This window comes from Moschus berezovskii, chromosome 7, assembly GCF_049115385.1.
Source record: "Moschus berezovskii isolate FMDL1 chromosome 7, NW_MosBer_1.0, whole genome shotgun sequence".
NCBI classification, from domain to species: domain Eukaryota; kingdom Metazoa; phylum Chordata; class Mammalia; order Artiodactyla; family Moschidae; genus Moschus; species Moschus berezovskii.
In genome coordinates this window covers 12,169,610-12,185,982 of record NC_142466.1, presented here as the reverse complement: position 1 = coordinate 12,185,982, position 16,373 = coordinate 12,169,610, and positions in this window count along the sequence as shown.

Genomic DNA, 16,373 nt, shown 5'->3' with positions numbered 1-16,373 from the left:
GTAACCACTTCTGGTTTCATTAGCTGTGGCCAATATAAGAGAGTTATCTAGTATAGTGATAGGAATGCTAGAACATACAGTCTGTGTGTAAGAAAAATTTAAGGAGACTGTAAGAATAACAGCCATTTGGAGTTCTCCAGAAAGGGACCCAATATATAGCAAAATGTTTACTTGTTCTATCCAAGACAAATTCATAAAGTTTGGACTTTATTAAATAAAGTCCGTGGACATTTAGGTTGTTTCCATGTCCTGGCTATTGTAAATAGTGCTGCAATGAACACTTGAAGAGTGTGTCTTTTGAATTATGGTTTTCTCTGGGTATATGCCTAGTAGTGGGATTGCTGGGTTATAAGGTAGTTCTAGTTTTAGTTTTTTAAGGAACCTCCATACCGTTTTCCATAGTGATAACACAACACTGTAAAGCAACTATACACCAATATAAAAGTAAGTGAAAGTGAAAGGCACTCAGTAGTGTCCAACTCTTTGTGACCCCATAGACTATACAGTCAATGGAATTCTCCAGGCCAGAATACTGGGGTGGGTAGCCATTCCCTTCTCTAGGAAAGCTTCACAACCCAGGGATTGAAATCAGGTCTCCCACTTTGTGGGCAGATTCTTTACCAGTTGAACCACCAGGGAAGCCCAAGAATACTGGAGTGGGTAACCTATACCTTTTCCAATGGGTCTTCCCAACCCAGGAATTGAACTGGGGTCTCCTACCTCCAGGCAGATTCTTCACCAGCAGAATTACCAGGGAACTCATAAAAAGTAAGACAAGAAAACATTAAGATTTCTTTTAGAAAAGGGAGTGAAACCCAAAAGTATTCTAAATGATGAACAGTGTCACTGGTGAGATGCAACCATTTACAGGTAAAGGAAAAGTTTATAAATCATTCCACTATCAGTTTTAAGAGAAGTAAAACATTCATTCAGGAGGACTTATCCTGTTATTCATCAGTCGTGTCACCAAAATAAAATGGGACTAGGTAAAAACTTGTGGAAATAACATCAGATGTCAGGGATTGCATGTACCTGTGCTGATCCAGTCTCATACATATGAAGATCCTTCAAACAGAGTTAACTGTAGAATTTGAAGCTATATTTCCATAGATGTGGTACATAAACCAAGTCTAGCTCTGGCACACATTTGTCCATTAAAACTCCCAACATGGTCAATTCAATAGAGTATTTCTATTTTTTTCACCATACATTATATCTTTCATAGCACTTATTGAAACAGGTTCTGATAACTCAAAACTACCACCAGTATCATTCTTGGGGTGCCCCTTAAGTTGAACTTTTCCTCAAATTACATCAGTCACAGCCCGACCACAGGGTTTCCAATTCACACCACTTTAGTACTATGATCAGCACAAGAAAAATACATTCTTTTTGTTGTTGTTGTTATTGTTGCTTTCACGTGCCCTGGATGTTTCTGATTTGAGCAGGGAAGTTTTTTAAAAATATCATTTGTTTGCTGCATCAGGCCTTAGTCTTAGCAGCGGGATCTTTGTTGCAGCTCGTGGCCTTTCTAGTTGCAGTGTGTGGGCTTAGTTGCTCCGTGGTATGTGGGATCTTAGTTGCCCAATCAGAAATCAATTCCATGTCCCCACCTGCATTGCAAGATGGTTTCTTAACCACTGGACCACCAGGGAAATCCCTGAGTAGAGAAGTTTTAATATGAGAAGATAAAAGTGGTCTATGCTCTCATAATTAAGATGGCATTTTAGAAGCATAGAAGAAATCCCTGAATAATCTGTTTCCTTCATATTACTTTTCACCAGGCTACTTACTGTTCATTCACCTTTGTTTTCCAAGCCCTTTCTGCTCCGGCTGCAGTTTTCTAAGTCTTCCTTTTGTCTCATTAGATTCTTCTCCCCAGCAGCTTTACTGAAGTATAAAGAGCCTACGACAAGATGATTTGATATGCATATGCATTGTAAAAGGAGGTCCACAATCGAGTTAATAGAGCCACACCTCAACTTATTTACCTGTAAGAAAAACACATTTTAAGGATAAATTGCAAAACAGGTTAAAAATACACTTTGAGTGAATCAGTGCTTAATAGTCAAAAGGTAAAGATTTAAAGCTCTAGCTAGTTTTTATAAAATTTAATTGAAATATCTTTCCCATGCCACAGATTAAACTGTACAACTCAGTGGTTTTTAGTATATTCATAGTTATGTAACCACCATCATTATCTACTTTCAGAAAATTTCATTGCCTTAAAAAATAATCCCATTACCTGCTATCAGTCATTCTCCCATTTCCTCCTACCATTCCCCTACCAACTGGCAACCAGTGATCTATCTCTGGATTTGCGTATTCTGAACATTTTGTGTAAATTAAATCTTACAATACCTGACCTTTGGTGTCTGAGGCTTTTACTAAGCACTGTTTTCAAGATTCATTCATGTTGTGGAATGCGTCAATATTTTACTTATTTTTTATGGCAAAATAATAGTTTATTGTATAAATAGAACGGTACTTGTTGATTTTTTATTATAGTATTTAGAAATACAATAAACAGAATTGCTGAGACCACAGAGTGCAGAGCGCTTTTCAGTCCAAGAATAGCTGGTAAAAATGCCATCTACAAGCAAACACGGCTCAACTGTTTGGGCTAAAAAGGTCAGTCAATTCAGTTAACAAGATGCTAAAAATAGCAACTCAAAATTTGATTCAACTGAACACACATCTCAGAAATGCATTCAATATGGGTATACTGTATTCAAAAGGTAAGATCTCTGATAATAGTGACTCTTAACCTCATATTTTTGAAAATTATGTTTTATTTTGTTTTCCTTGTTAAACAGAGGCTTCTAGTTGATGAATACAATCTAAACTATTGTCAATGTCTCATGTCTTAACAGTGGTGATCTGGACATAATGCAGTCACCATGGTCCTCATATTCTTAGGGATTGAGTCATATCTGCATTATTAGTCAAATTACAAGACTGTAATGTATTCTGCTTTTTAAAAACATATTTATTGAATCCTGAGGATGTACTAGACTTTGACCATGGTGTAAATACATCCACTGCTAATGGTATGACCATTAAGGCAGTGATATAGGATTGTCATGTATTAAAATTATTTCATAAATTACTAAGCACATATGGCAAGCCACTCCAGTACTCTTGCCTGGAAAATCCCATGGATGGAGGAGCCTGGTGGGCTGCAGTCCATGGGGTCGCTAGGGGTCTGACACAACTGAGCGACTTCACTTTCACTTTTCACTTTCACACATTGGAGAAGGAAATGGCAACCCACTCCAGTGTTCTTGCCTGGAGAATCCCAGGGACAGGGGAGCCTGGTGGACTTCCATCTATGGGGTCACACAGAGTCGGACACGACTGAAGTGACTTAGCAGCAGCAACTCTATATACATGACATAGTTAAGTTGCAGTCAATCTTTATGCTCGGAGGATGAGTTTTCTTGTTATTTAACTTTTTAAAATTGAGCATTAATGTAAGAAAGGTCTTCCCTGGTGGCTCAGTGGTAAAAAAAAAATCTCCCTGCAATGCAGGAGGAGATGCAGGTTTGATCCTTGGGTTGAGAAGATAACCTGGAGAAGGAGATTGCAACCCACTTCAGTATTCCTGCCTGGGAAATCCCACGGACAGAGGAGCCTGTGGGCTGAAGTCCATGGGGTCTCAAAGAGTCGGACATGACTTAGTGACACAACCACAAGTATAATATAGTAAGAAAGCAAAATTATGTTGTTTGAAAATATGAGAATTTAAATACTGAAAGGTAATTATCCTAAATATTTTTTTGTTGTTAGAGATCCAGAAGTATATAGGTCATTAACAGAAATACTTAGTTTATTTTTCCTCTTGAACATTAAGTCCAGAAAAGTAAGTCCAGTTATTTCCCATTAATTAAGGCTTCTTACTACTTAGTTACTGGTTACTTTAGGTTTTGATTTATTTATAAACTTTATACTTTAAGTTTTTAGGATTCAATCTTTTGGTTTATTTTTGATCACCTTGCTCTTTCTTGCCATGCTATTACAGTGACTGCAAAGGTTTTTTTTTTCCCTGTGAGAGATTTGTTCCATGTATCTGTTTGGATATAATATTCAAAATCAGAAAAAGCAGAACAAATAAATGATGAAAGAGTCTAAGCATACAGAATATCCAGTGAGAAAATAAAAGTTTCCATGAAAACAGATACAAAAGTCAACTAAGAAAAGATATGCTTTGAACAAAGAATTAAAACATCAGGAAAAAAAACCCAAATGGAATAAATTAAGACTTTCAACACAGTTATTGTTCTTGGATGTTTCATGAAGAGAAATAAGAGCTGAACTCAAGAAACACGTCAGCAAATAAATAAATAAACAAATAATGAGAAATAAACACAATCAGCAATCCTACTCAAATTCTATGATTTGAAAAAAAAAAAAGCCTCATCCACTAGAAAATCTATTAACCTTTTCGTTGGTAAGGAACACTGATGAAACTTGCTGTTCTACTGGGAAATTTTTACTTCCATTGGAGCAAAGACCTATTTCTCCCTAATCCTTATGAGAACTCTTGGATTTTGAGGTAAGCTTCCTGCTGTAATATAGAGTATCTTCAAAACAGAGTGCTTGGTGCTCCTCAAATCAGCCAATGGTGAATTCACCACTCAAATACTGATGAAAACTTCTTGTCCCCACGTGATGAATATTTTTTGAGAGTCATTCAATTATTTACATGGAGCATGACAATGATCTCCAAGACATAAAATAATATCATTGCCATATTTATTCATAAATTTTCTCATTTATTAAAATGGCATCAGATTGCCTTAAAATAGAAGATTTTAAAGAATGATTGTTACATATCGGTAATTAATATCTGTATCGCACTTATATCTGGTGCTAGCTCCACTTACTCTATCTAAATTTATCTCCCAAAGGCAATTTTAGCGTGGTCAAACCTAATAGACATTTAAGTCCTTGATTTTCATGGACCTTTTGATGGCAGCTGTCTTCAATTGTAACTCTCTTTTCATCTCACACTATGTGTAATTCTCAGAAAATTCCATCCAAAACAAACAAACAAACAACAACAACTTCAACTATCACCAATGTGATAACTACTCTCAGATCATTGATGACAGCCCAGTTCCCTGACCTGGGTTCCGAATTCATTAAACTCACATTAAACTCATTTGTAATGCCAGACTTGGGCATCCCAGGTAGTGCTAGCAGTAAAGAACCTGCCTGCCAAGGCAGGAGATGCAATAGACATGGATTTGATCCCTGAATCTGGAAGATCCCCTGGAGTAAGCAATGGAAACTGGCTCCAGTGTTTTTGTGCCTGGAAAATTCCATGGACAGAAGAACGGACGGACTACAGTCCATGGGGTTGCAAAGAGTCAGACACGACTGAACACATAGCACAGTGGTAGACTTAACTAAACTATACAACTTCTTGTGTTCTCTCTCAGAAGCATCACTAAATTGTACTCTTAATGTTCAAGCTATCTGAAATGTTTTCGTTCTCACCATCCACTCTGATTATTCATCTCTATGTGTTTTGGTAATTCTGTATCTATTCCCTCTGACATGATTATCATTCAGATCTTGATCTTTTCTCATATGGATTCTCAATCATTTCCATACTGGAGGTTTTAGTCACCCCTCAACCAGTCCAAAAGGCTAATTCTAAAAAAGAAAGATACATTTTGATCATGTCACATCACTGCTTAAAATTATCTGCTGAAACTCTGTCACTGACATCCTACTATTCCAGCCGTCTCTCTCACCTGGGATCTATGCATATATTTAGCTCCAAAAATATTAAATTATTTAAAAATTTCCAAATATCGCCACATGTCAGGGCAATTTTAAACCTGTCATTCTCTGAGTTTGGCATTCTAATATGTGCGATTAATGTCATTATTATCTTATAATGCTAAATTCCCCTTGGAAAATGATATCAAATCAATTATAGAAGCATGTTGAATTTGTTTAATAGTAAACTCAGGCTTTTCTCTGAGTCTCTTTTTCTTGATTTCCAAAATACTCAGTGTATACATCTGTTAAACCTGCTTTTCTCTATGTTATCATTATTTTCTTGACCATCTCACCAAATATCCTGAGGTCCTTAAAAAGTGAGTCTCTCAGTCATGTCTAACTCTTTGCAAGCCCATGACTATACAGTTCATGTAATTCTCCAGGCCAGAATAGTGGAGTGGGTAGCCTGTCACTTCTCCAGAGGATCTTCCCAACCCAGGGATTGAACTGGAGTCTCCTACATTGCAGGCAGATTCTTTACCAACTGAGTTATCAAGGAAGCCCAAGTTCCTTGAGGTCAAACAATTTTTTTTATATCAGTATACCTATGACTAACACATCAGCTAATAGCTAGTTATACTCCATAAATATTTCTGAACAAGTAAAATGAGAACATTTTTGAGACAAGCATAGTAGGTCCTCAAGAAAGGCAATCAGTTCAGTTCAGTTCAATTCAGTCGCTCAGTCGTGTCCGACTCTCCGCGACCCCATGAATCACAGCACGCCAGGCCTCCCTGTCCATCACCAACTCCCGGAGTTCACTCAAACTCATGTCCACAGAGTCGGTGATGCCATCCAGCCATCTCATTCTCTGTCGTCCCCTTCTCCTCCTGCCCCCAACCTTTCCCAGCATCAGAGTCTTTTCCAGTGAGTCAACTCGTCGCATGAGGTGGCCAAAGTATTGGAGTTTCAGCTTTAGCATCAGTCCCTCCAATGAACATCCAGGATTGATCTCCTTTAGAATAGACTGGTTGGATCTCCTTGCAGTATAAGGGACTCTCGAGAGTCTCCTCCAACACCACAGTTCAAAAGCTTCGATTCTTCGGCGATCAGCCTTCTTCACAGTCCTACTCTCACATCCATACATGACCACGGGAAAAACCATTGCCTTAGTATAATATAAAATGCCCACCTCACTCAGCCTTATAGCAGATAATCTGTATGTTAAATAGATATATAAATACTTATGTATCAGTCAGTCAGTTTAGTCACTCAGTTGTGTCCAACTCTTTGCGACCCCATGAACTGCAGCACACCAGGTCTCCCTGTCCATCACCAACTCCTGGAGCTTGCTCAAACTCATGTCCATTGAATCAGTGATGCCATCCAACCATTTCATCCTCTCTCTGTCCCCTTTTCCTCCCACCTTCAATCTTTCCCAGCATCAGGATCTTTCCCAATGAGTCAGTTCTTTGCATTAGGTGGCCAAAATATTGGAGTTTCAGCTTCAGCATCAGTCCTTCCAATGAATATTCAGGACTGATTTCCTTTAGGACGAACTGCTTGGATCTCCTTGCAGTCCAAGGGACTCTCAAGAGTCTTCTCCAACACCACAGTTCAAAAGCATTAAATCTTAGGTGCTCAGCTTTCTTTATAGTCCAACTTTCATATCCATACACGACCACTGGAAAAACCACAGCTTTGACTAGATGAAACTTTGTTGGCAAAGTAATGTCTCTGCTTTTTAATATGCTGTCTAGATTGGTCATAGCTTTTCTTCTAAAGAGCAAGTGTCTTTTAATTTCCTGGCTGCAGTCACCATCTGCAGTGATTTTAGAGCCCCCCAAAATAGAGTCTGACACTGTTTCCCCATCTATTTGCCATGAAGTGATGGGACCAGTTGCCATGATCTTAGTTTTCTGAATGTTGAGTTTTAAGCCAATTTTTTCACTCTCCTCTTTCACTTTCATCAAGAAGCTCTTTAGTTCCTCTTCACTTTCTGCCATAAGGGTGGTGTCATCTGCATATCTGAGGTTATTGATATTTCTCCCGGCAATCTTGATTCCAGCTTGTGCTTCTTCCAGCCCAGTGTTTCTCATGATGTATTCTGCATATAAGTTAAATAAGCAGGGTGACAGTATGCAACCTTGACGTACTCCTTTTCCTATTTGGAACCAGTCTGTTGTTCCATGTCCAGTTCTAACTATTGCTTCTTGACCTGCATTCAGATTTCTCAGAAGGCAGGTCAGGTGGTCTGGCTTTCTCATCTCTTGAAGACTTTTCCACAGTTTGTTGTTATCCACACAGTTAAAGGCTTTGGCATAGTCAATAAAGCAGAAGTAGATGTTTTTCTGTAACTGTCTTGCTTTTTCGATGATCCAGTGGATGTTGGCAATTTATCTCTGGTTCCTCTGCTTTTTCTAAATCCACCTTGAACATCTGAAAGTTCATGGTTCATACACTGTTGAAGCCTAGCTTGACATATACTTATGTATATTTATATTAATTTTACTCTAACACTGATCATACGGTTGAGCTAGATAGGCATTTTCATACTGTATTTTGTATTTGTATTATGCATTTGCCTTACACATAATATTTATGAATATTAATATTTAATATTTGCAGCAGAAAAGTCTTTCCATATGTTTGAAGCAATGTGTTTCCTTTTAAGATTTAAATCAGTATATACAAGCACTAAACAGGCTAAAAATGTGTTAATAGCATTTGTTTAACTTTCTAGCAGCATGTAGAACAAATTTAAGAAGAATATTATAGCAGAATAAATTGTAAAATCAATCTTCCTGTGATGGTACCTCGGCAACACCCAACCTCTATTGGTACAGATTTATTGTACTTTCATTAGGCATTTCCTCATCGTTAGGCCACACCCAATGAGTGTAAGCCTCCAGAAGCTCATTACTTAAAGCAAGGTGACAAATTATTGTGAAATTAACTGTCAACCTGTTTGAAATTTAAAGTAGGAACATTTTGTACTAGGTTGAGATGGTCTCAAGAAAACAATAACTCTAGTCTACACCTTAAAAGAGCTTATTACACATTCTTTAAAAATTTATTTTATGGGCATATAGCTGATTTACAATGTTGTGTTAATTACCGCTGTACAGCAAAATGATTCAGTTATAAAAATATATATATATATTCTTTTTCATATATTTTTCCATTATGGTTTATCACAGAATATTGGATATATTTCCCTGTATTCTATAATGTGACCTTATTTATCCACTCTTGTCTTCAATATTTAAAATGATTTGTGTGTTTAGTAATATAACATTCCATGTTCCTTTTTTCTTTCTGAGATGAGGACATTTCTTCTTTCATAAAAAATCACAATACATTAGATGAGTATTAGGCCATTTGAGATTTAATGTACATATATGACAAAAGTACTTTGTTTTCAATAGTTCCAGTAATTACAAAGAGAGACCAGAAGAGTAGAAGAGGGTGGCAGAGGATGAGATGGTTAGATAGCATCGCCAATTCAGTGGACATAAATTTGAGCATCTCTGTAAGATAATGAAAGACAGAGGAACCTGGTGTGCTGCAGTCCACGGGATCGCAAAGAGTTAGACAAGACTTAGTGACTGAACAACAGTCAGAAGACAGCCTGGAGACAACTAAGAGAGCAAAAGATTGCGATCTCAGGAGCTGAAATCTTCTGTAAGTGACCACTTATACCTTGGCTTCCTCAACTATGGAATAAGGATAATAATGCCCTTTTTCAGAGGGCTGTGAAGTATAAATGAGATCATACACATATGAGCACAGTTCAGGACCTAAATGATAGTGTTTGTGTTTGTTTTTGTCTGTTTTATCAAATGGATTAGAAAGACATATTAAATACACATAATACAGCTAGAAAAGTATTTTTAACTTTTTATTTTGTATTGGAGTACAGCTGATTAACAATGTTGTGATAGTTTCAGGTGAACTATCAGTCAAGGGATTCAGCCATACATTTACAGGTATGCATTCTCCCCCAGACTCCCCTCCCATCCAGGCTGCCACATAACATTGAGCAGAGTTCCCTATGCTATACAGTAGGTCTTTGTTGGTTAAACATTTTAAATAAAGCTGTGTGTACATGTCCATCCCAAACTCTCTGACTCTCCATTCCCCTCATTCTTCCTACGGGCAACCATAAATTCATTCTCTAAATCTATGAGTCAGATAAAAAAACTTTTTATTCAAAAAACTCCATTAACTTCTTTGGTTATTCTTTCCAGGAATATTTCTGGCAGTCTATTCTGTGGACTCTACTGTACTGAGTGTTACTGAAAATGTGAAAATAACAAGTCAATTCCAGCTCTGCAAGTAGTTCACAACTAGCGGGGGACAACAGGTAATAAATGATGAGTTGCACTGGAACTGTGAGCTCCTTGAGGATGGGGTCACAGGCTTCCATTTAACACACCATCTGGTGGAGCACATGCTCCAAAAATATCTGTCATTATGAAAGCAATGTTCACATTTTAAGGTATGGGGAACTAATTTTGGTTTATTTTTTATTTAATATGAATTTTATGCTGACTAAAATTGCCTTTTTGTGGGCTATCAAACATACACTGTACTTCTGCTTTAATTAAAGGAAAGAGTGCATTGATCAGAAGTAAAGAATGTTCCCTGGTGGCTCAGACAGTAGTGTCTGCCTACAATGTGGGAGACCCGGGTTCGATCCCTGGGTGGAGAAGATCCCCCGGAGAAGGCAATGGCAACCCCACTCCAGGACTCTTGCCTGGAAAATCCCATGGGCAGAGGAGCCTGGTGGGCTACAGTCCATGGGGTCACAAAGAGTTGGACATGACTGAGCGACTTTACTTTCACTTTCACTTTTTCAAAGAATGTTCATGTTAAAAATAAAAATTAAATGCCTCCCTTCCTAGGTCACTAATGCTGGTCCTCCTTCAATGATAAGACTCCCTTCCCATGTGTCATACTGGTCATGCTGGTATATATGCTTTTCTATTTTTATGAAAACTTGAAGGAATGTACACCTGACTTGTTTGATGTTCTGTGTTCTGACAAGATCTAAAACTGTGCTGAAAATCATGCTTCTCCAGAGCAATTCCTCAGAGTTATCTGAGAGGCTGTCTTCCAAACTATAGTCCTCAGTTTGACTCAAATAAAAACTCTTTTCTATTCCTATTATAATCAATTATAGATTGACTAATTTTGCCAACAGTTGAAAGAAGGAAATGTAAAGGAAGAGAAGGAGGATAAGAGGGTGAGAGCAACTGTCAGAGAAGGTATGAAGAAAACACATTAAATAAGTGAATAAGTATTTCAAATAATTAGTGTGGGAAGAGGAGGTGACCTTTGAGCTTTAAAAGATAAAGTGAAGGACTTCCCTGGTGGCCCTGTGGTTAAGAATCCACCTGCCAATGCAGGGAATAAGGGCTCAAAATCCCTGATCCAGGAAGATCCCACATGCCACAGAGCAACTAAGCCTCTGCACCACTACTACTGAGGCTCACACTCCTAGAGCCTATACTCCACAACAAAAGAGTAGCCCCTGCTCTCCACAACTAAAGGAAGCCTGAGAGCAACAGTGAAGACCCAGTAAAGCCAAAAATCAATCAGTAAATCAACATAAGGAAAAAAAAAAGACGAAGTGAGGAAATAGAAGAAAGCTATCCTGGGTTTAAGGAACATGTGTGGTGTTGAAAAATCAGAAACTAGCACAAGTGGCCTGGAGAAGTTCTGTTGGATGTAAGTCCAGGTCCATGGAGTGGAAAGAAGAGTTGTGGATTTGGTGAGATTCCAGGTTGGAAGGCTACCCTGATAGCTCAGTTGGTAAAGAATCTGCCTGCAATGCAGGAGACCTGGGTTTGATCCCTGGGTTGGGAAGATCCTCTGGCGAAGGGAAAAGCTACCCACTCCAGTATTCTGGCCTGGAGAATCCCACGGACTATACAGTCAATGGGTCGCAAACAGCTGGATACGACTGAGCGACTTTCACTTTCACAGGTTAGAAAATTGGTGTTGGGGTAAAACTGTGAAGATCCTGATAGTCAAGCTTGGATTTCGTAGAGATAAGAGGGTTTTCTCTTAGATAATGGAAAGCAAGAAAAACGTGTTATTGGAGGAGAATAACACTTGCTTTGTTTTAAGAAAAACCATCAGGCTCCTTTGTGATAAATAAGTTACAAAGAGTGGTGACAGAAAGGCCATTTAGGAGGATAGTGCGTGAATTCAAACAAATTATAATCAGCCAGGCTGGATTTGGATAAAAGTATGTAAGAGCCAAAGGTTTTGTAAAGCAGTTACTTTCCCCCTTTAGCAGAAGCTTCTCCCTCTTCATCCACCCCAGGGACCATGCACACTACTCAATTCCTTCTGGCTGCCCACTGCAGGGTTTGAAAAATCCACCTATCCTTGTCCCGTGATCCAGGAAATGAGGCATCACACATGCAAAACTTAACAGGCTGAAACTGGCATCAAAGGTCATGATGAACAGGAAACCCACATCTGGATAAGCATGGGAAGAAAAGAAAATGAGAAAAGTCACTAAACTGAAAAGCAGGCAATAAAGTGAATGAACAAGAAAAGACCAGAAGAAAATGTGACATTTCTGATGAAGATACATCACATCCTTATGCAGTAGGAAAGCACCCAAGTGGCTAGAGATACATAAAGATAAAAAGAAAAATGGGAAATCCACAAACTTTGGAAAATCAGACAACAGGTGCATAGCACCAATGACAGACCTTACAGACCGATAGCCCCTATATGCTTCAGTCTGACTTACTTTATTTGCTTTCTGCTGGTGTAAGTGTCTCTGTCATTCTTATAACGCACACTTCATGTGTGTGTCTGTGTGTGTACTCAGTCATGCCCTACTCTTTGTGACCCCCATGGACTGTACACTCCCAAGGTCCTCTGTCCATGGGATTTTCCAGGCAAAAATACTGGAGTAGGTTGCCATTTCCTCCTCCAGAGGATCTTCTCAACCCAGGAATAGAACCCCTGTCTCCTGCATTGACAGGCAGATTCTTTACCACTGGTCCACCTGGGAAAACAACAAAATCTGTTTCAAGGAGTAGACTGGAACATTTTAACCTCTTTTCTGATTGTCTCCATTGTCCTGCAGGTCTTTGCTCTGAAGCTAGGCCTTCAATACTGTGTGCCTCTCTAGCTATTGGTTCCAGGTATTTTTCATCTTCCGGTAGGACTTTCACATCCAGGAAGGTCTCCCTGTAAAATTGATATCCCTTGACTTTCCACTGGATGAGCTCCCTTTCCAGCCTACTTTTATGTCTTCACTTGAAATGTTCTAGAAGGGCAAAGCTAAGTGGTGAATCTGGGAGCAAGAATGTATATGGCTCAGGTGAAGGAGTGGACCTTCCAAAATGAAACTGTCCATTAAGCGGATTTGGGCAGCTCAGACTATTGCTGCTACTTGGAACAGTTTGCCCTTGTTTTGTTTGCTGTTTTGCTTGGCATGTTGTAGGTGATGCTACATGTAAACCAATATCTTTAATGATAAACCCATTTAATATGCTGATTTGTTAATGATAAACCCATTTAACATGTTGATTTGTAATAACCCTAGAAAACATTTTTTAAGCCAGATGAAAGGAATGACGTTTGGATGAGCGGGAAATGGAAATTCAGTTCCTAGTATCCTGTCCTCCACCACTCACGTGAACATCCAAATTCCTGAGGCCTGAGCCTGCCACTGAGCACTGACATCTTAGAATAAAATGACCCCAACTCTGTTTTCTCTTTTCTGCTTAGTCACTGTGTCCTCTGCAATATGATCCTCAGTGCTCACTTTGGTAGCACCTATACTAAAACTGCCATATGAAAGAAGCTGTTAACCTAACACAGAGGATTATACCAGAAATGCTATATATATATAAGCATTATACTTGCCAAAGATGATATATCAAAGATGGTTTATATGGGAAGCCAGCCACCTCTATCATGGTTGAAACAAACTATACTCCCCAAACACTCTATATCAAAAGGCAAGAAACAGTTACAATAAGAATGATCATTTTCAAAAAATCCCACTATTGCAAAGTAAGCACTTAGTTTTAAAAAATACATTGTCTCATTTAATCTTCATGATATTCTATGAAGTGGGCATTAAGACTCCATTTTTATAGACATGACAATGAAGGCTTTTAGAGAAGCCTTCAGCATACTGAAGATAACAGCAAGAACACATATACTTAAACACATATATTTGTGTTTAAAGCAAGATGTAGTTATAAAAATAATAAAACTTAAAAATTGTGCATGTAGATCAGCCTTTCATTTATTCAAGTTCATGGTTACAGTCATAGTTCTCCTAGGCCAAGAGTAGACATCTGTCAACAGACTGTCTTTCAAAAGAGAACAAAAAAGCTAATATTCTACTTTCTCTTTTTTATCAACTTAAAAAAAGATGAAGAAAACTAAAATATTGAGTCATTTCAGTATTAGGTTCAGTTCAGTTCAGTCGCTCAGTCGTGTCCGACTCTCCGCGACCCCATGAATCACAGCACGCCAGGCCTCCCTGTCCATCACCAACTCCCGGAGTTCACTCAAACTCATGTCCATCGAGTCGGTGATGCCATCCAGCCATCTCATTCTCTGTCGTCCCCTTCTCCTCCCACCCCCAACCTTTCCCAGCATCAGAGTCTTTTCCAGTGATTAGGTTATTCTTCTCAATTATGGATTCTTATTATTTATAGTTAAGTCATTCTTTTTAACAAAAGATTTATTGAATTCCTCCCATGTAGCACCCATCAGCATATACCCTGGAGATGTAACAGGTAACAAGGAACTCCATGTCCCTTTTGTCATGGAGCTTACATTCTAATTCAGGACATATGCCTAAATTGAAATTCCAAATCAGGATCAGCAATATATAGGTCATAAAGGGCTTAGGGAAAGTGAAAATGTTAGTTGCTCAGTCGTGTCCAACTCTTTGTGACCCCATGGTCTGTAGCCCACTAGGCTCCTCTGACCATGGGATTCTCTAGGCAAGAATACCAGATTGCAGCAGTCATTTTCTTCTCCAGAGGATCTTCCAGATTCAGGGGTTGCTTAGCAAAAGAATTAAAGGGTGAGCTGGTGTCAGGAAAGCTACCTCTGATCAAGTTTAGTGGACCTCAGATATTTTGGTCTATCCAGCCTGATTTGTGACCTATTTATTCTTGGTGCTGAAACATTTTGGACAGACCATTTGCCAAGGTGCCTATTCCACCCACCGTGGAGATAGGATGGGATCTCTTCCCCTGTAACAGTCATTGGCTTGGGGATGAACACCTAATCCCAAAGAGGGCAATCAGAATCAGATACCTTAACAGAGAAAAAGTTCCCATCTCATGGAGTTGGTAAAAATCAGGCTGCAGTCATGTTTACAACCCTGAACTAATTTAAGAAATTAAAGAGAAAAAGAGGAAATCTTCAATACCAATCTGACTAAAGCCACAATCACCTCTGTGCCTTTTAGGTTGAGGCCAATACATGGCCCTTCAGTTGATTAAGTTACTTAGTTCTTGTCATGGGTTCCTATATCATTATTCATGAAAGAGTCATGAATTATTCACAGGTGAGATTTCAGCTTTGGTATGAATGACCCAAAAGAAAGAATTGGGAAAAATATGAACAAAACAGCATCCTTGGCAGTGGAAATGGTAGGTGAAAGTTTCCTGGGGTAGATAATAATTTTAATTTTTCTAGGAACTAATAGCTATATCACCCATTAAGAGAAGAATGAGCAACAATGTCTATTGTGATTATATCAACAAAAATCAACTTCAGATTGGAATTCCTCACCAGTTAGAAAAAGAAATTCTTTAATTAAAGAAATAAAGGGTAGGAGGGAAGAAAGGAAGAGACAGAACTGTCAACTGTAAGCACTTGCTTTCATAGAAAAATTTTGAAAAAATATATAAACCACCTGTTAGAACAAACTAAAGGGTTTTGCATGAATTCTGAGGAAAAGATCAATGTGAAGAAGTGGGTGGTGTTTTACACACCAGCAATAACCCGTTAGAAAATGCAATAATATAAAAAAATTCTATTTGTGATAGTAGCAACAAACATGGTGTTTCTAGAGGAAAAGATTATTAAAAGAAATGTAAACCTGCAAAACAGAAAAATTGTAAAATCTTACAGATGGACATCAATAAAATTTAGATAATTCAAGAAACACATTAATAGAGTGGGAAGATTTAATGTTATATACATTTCCATTTCTACTCACTATATCTACAAATCAAATGTAACTCCAATCAAAATATCCAGGGAATTATTCACAAAGCTACTGAAAGAGGGTGAAAAACTTTCGCTGGACCCTCTGAGAGTCTTAGACTGGGCCTGAGAAGACAAATTCACAGGAGAAAAGTATTAATATACAGATATTTCCATGTACATCACAGCCCCATAAGAAAATAAAGACCCAAAGAAGGAGTAGCAAGACCCAACATTTACATATTCTGTTCAATTCAGTTCAGTCACTCAGTTGTGTCCGACTCAAAAATTTGACCCCATGAATCACAGCACGCCAGGCCTCCCTGTCCATCACCAACTCCTGGAGTCCACCTAAACCCATGTCCATTGACTCGGTAATGCCATCCAAACATCTCATCCTCTGTTGTCCCCTTCTCCTCCAGTCCTCA